Source organism: Cololabis saira, chromosome 21, assembly GCF_033807715.1.
Source record: "Cololabis saira isolate AMF1-May2022 chromosome 21, fColSai1.1, whole genome shotgun sequence".
Taxonomy (NCBI): Eukaryota; Metazoa; Chordata; class Actinopteri; order Beloniformes; family Belonidae; genus Cololabis; species Cololabis saira.
Genome location: NC_084607.1, coordinates 25586830 through 25590940, shown reverse-complemented (window position 1 = coordinate 25590940; position 4111 = coordinate 25586830).

Sequence of the window (4111 nt, the reverse complement as noted above, 5' to 3'; positions counted from 1 at the left end):
TTAAATATGTTCAACGAGACTACACTCCCGAGCACGAGCCTTGATTTTGGCCAGCTGTTTAAAGACCAAAGACCTTTTATAAAGTCATGATATTTATCTGTAAAACAGATACATTCTGCATTAAAGAGACAAGAGTTCCAAAAATATTCCACATCAGACTAAAACACACACACACACACACACAAACACACACACATGCATAACAATTATAGTAACCAATCCTTGTACTTGAAGAAAGACATTTTAAAAATGTATTATACAGAAGATATTTTGAATCCTGGTTCATTAAAAAGATACAATGTTGCATCTTTCACAGTGAGGCTATTTAATCTCAGGTTATATTTTATTTCACATAAACCCACAGATTTTTAATTTCTGTCTAATGTAGTTTATTTTGATTTCTTCAGTCGCCTCTAATCACTTGCTGGCAGGATCTACAGTGGCGAGGGGGTGTTTGAAAGTTTGGGTGTGGTCTCTGACTGCTGTCAGCTGGGTGAGGTGATGTGTCTGTGTTTCGATGGGCCCGATTGTCAACATTCCTAAAGACAACGCAACATGGCCAAAGTCTGGCATTTAGAGACTGGCTTTTATCAATAAAATCTTAAAATCATTTGAAGGTACCGGTACATGTTACACTCCACAAAGGAACAATAAAGGAAGACATTATGAGTGTTTGTGTCTGGTTTGGAGGAGGAATAATATTTGGTCTGGTCTCCTCAGTTTTAAATCCAGGTGACTGCCAACTTCCTGATCACAAATAAACTCATCGTTAGACTAGAACATCAGTTAACCTGAAACAGCCAAGTTATCAGACTAAAATGTTTGAATCTTTGTGATTCTGAAAATCACAAATGCAAATAATTTCAACTTCTCTGGGCTCATAAGCTATTTTCTAAATAAATTGTCTGAGGTAACACCAAGTGTTCACGAGTCTCTACAACTGCTTCATGTATTTGAAAGTATCCTCACTATTGTTAAATGAGTGTAAATCAGTATGCGAGGTGACTGGGAAGAGTTCGGGGCAGGAAATGCACGACAGGTAACACACTCAGGGTAATTGAGACGGGATTCCTGAAACCCAGAGACAGGTTTATTGACCCTGAAGAAACTACTCCAAAATACCTACACATGAGGTGAATGCAGTTCTTTTTTTCTTCCTTGTTTTAGTTCATTACGATCACAACATCTAAAACCAACTTAAGTAATTATGGGATGCAGGTGGGTGGAGTCAGAAGCATAAAAATAGTCCCTGACTCAGCACGTATATAAATAAGTGAAGGGAATTTTCAGAGCTCAGTGATTGTTTTCGTCTCTCTGCCGTTGGACACGTTTTCAGCTTCTGTGCTTGTGTTATCTGCTCCTGCAACGTATCCGTGCACCTCTTCTTTTCATAGCAGCACTGCTTTTCTCATCCGTGGGAAGAAGAAATGATGTTCTAGTGAGAGTTACACCCAATCTCACCAGGATTTTGAGGTTCTTGGTTCCGATCTGAAGTTTTAGTCTTTTGTATTTCATTGGTTTGATTAACTTCTTGTCTTATTTTTAAAGCATCATTGCTATGTTGTTGGTTCAGATTTGATCAATCCTGTTCTGTGCCCTGATTGTTCACACATATGGCTACATGTTGCCCCATCTCTCCTTCTTTCTCTGCTGGTCCAGTATTTTTTGGTATTCCATGCAGATAAACACGGATTGTCTGAAAATGTTTTGCACACAAAAGCACTGACACAACTCAAGAGAATCCTAACACAAGGAAAAACTCCACACATACACACAATACAGTATACATACAGAGCACACATCTACAGCCACAGGGTGAATGAACAAAGAACAGCCAATCAATTCAATTTACATTAAAAAGCTTACATGAACCTGGTACAAAATAAAACTTATGTAACATGTTATAGGCTACACAACTTAACAGGAATTACAGTTACAACAGAGAAGAACAGAGAAAGTTTTTTTCAAAATAAAACAGGAAATCGAGTTAAGAGAGGAATCAGAACAACAAGAGGAACAGTAAACCAGTAAACCAAGGCTGAAACTTAAAGACAACTAAATAAGACTCAGAAAACTGATAACCTGAATTGGGACCGTGAGAAGTGGTCGGGGCTGGACCACAAAGCTACATAGGGGTGGCCGGTCGTGGGAGGGGTTTGTAGATCACGTAACCTGAGTACAACCAACCAGGGATTAAAAGAAAAAAGTATTTATTATTATTTTATAAAATAAGGAAACAGCTGATGAGAGTAACAGCAGCAGCAGAAAGTCGCAGGTAGGATCTTTATTTGCAAGATGAGTAACAGGGGAGACGAGGAGATCTGCGAGTTACTCAGCCCAGGAGCCGAGGACGCCATAAACCGGCTTATACCCAGAAACATAGGTCCATTATTTGAACAACTGGACTCAAAGATGACAAACTGAAGCTTTGCAAGAACCAGAACCCGGCCAAAAAACACTCATCCTGATGTTCATCCATCAATGTTTTGAAAACTACACCTGTCTGACGGAGTATGAATCTTGCTGATGTAGGGATAATACGTCATTCTACATGCCCACACAGGTTCTGCTTTGTTTTGCAGATAACGCCTCCCGACTCACCTTCACCTTGACAAATAACACGCCTTGCGTTTATATTGCCATCCCGCATTTAATCATCCAGCGATAATAGCAGGATCCAATCTAAAATCGCCTTTAGATTCCTTTGCTCCCACTAAGGTGAAAGTTGTCTCTAGTAAGAAGAAATATCTGTGGAGAAATGCCCCACTAGTAAGAAGTGAAAAAAAGGAGTGTCGAAAAGCCAAAGAAGGTGGCAAAAGACTGAACTCCAGGTTCACTATATGATATCTGTAAAGAGAGGCTTCACTTCGCTTCATATAATTTACAACTGAGGAATACAAGGGAATCCTTATTTTCTGAAATCATCGACAGAAACATCAATAACAGTTGTTTCTGTACTTTCTCATGCCTTTTTTGCTACTGTGGACCAGTTAACGAACCCTTCTGTGTTAGTAGCATCGGAACTCCACTCTACTAAGGCCTGAAATGAATTTGCCAACCTTTTTACTGAGACAATCCAGAAGATTACAAAAGCAGTTGATGCATCAACATCAAGTCTCCTATTAAAACCAATTTGGACAAAATGACACAATTTCATGCATTTAATTACAAAAACCTTGAGGATATTATGGATCAGCTAAACTCATCCTCCTGTTGTCTCTATATTTTACCCACAACTTTCTTCAAGAAGGTTTTTCCTGTCATGGCATCTGATCTGATTCAAATAGTGAGATCATCCCTTTTGTCAGGTGTTTTCCCCCGGACCATGAATACCCTGAAGACAGCAGTCATAAAAAAAACTGCTGAAAAAGAACAATCTGGACAAGTTGCTAATGGTAAATTACTCACCGCTTTTCCATTTATCACTAAGATTATTGAAAAGCTATGTTTTTCTGTCCAACTGCTTTGCCATCTTTCAATCCAGTTTTCGTGCTCACACAGCACTGAGATTGTCCTGGTCAAAGTGTTCAATGACATCGACATAAATACAGACAGTGCTGCTATTATTGGACCTCAGCACAGCATTTGACACTGTTGACCATAGTATATTGCTAGAGCAATTGGAGAATTGGGTCGGACTTTCTGGCACAGTACTTGGCTAGTTTGAGTCTTATTTAAAGAACTGGGACTACTTTGTGTCAATAGGTTACTTCCCAGCGGAATCAACATGACATGTGGAGTTCCCCAAAGGTCCATCCTAGGACCCCTCCTATTTAACATATACATGCTAGCTCAGATAATAGTAAACAACAATATAAGTTACCATAACTATGCAGATGATGCCCAACTTTACATTACAATGTCACTAGGTGACATTGAGCACATTGAAATGAGCACTAGTGTTGAGTAGATGAAAAATCAATGATTGGATGTGGCATAATTTTCTTCTGTTGAACACAAACAAAACTAAAGAAGTTGTTTCTAGACGAAAAGAAGAGCGTAAAAACAACTGATAAAGCTTGAAATCTGGGTGTAGTCATGGACTCAGAGCTGAACTGTTACGACACATTAAAACAATTACTAAGTCGACCTTTTATCACCTGAAGAAAAG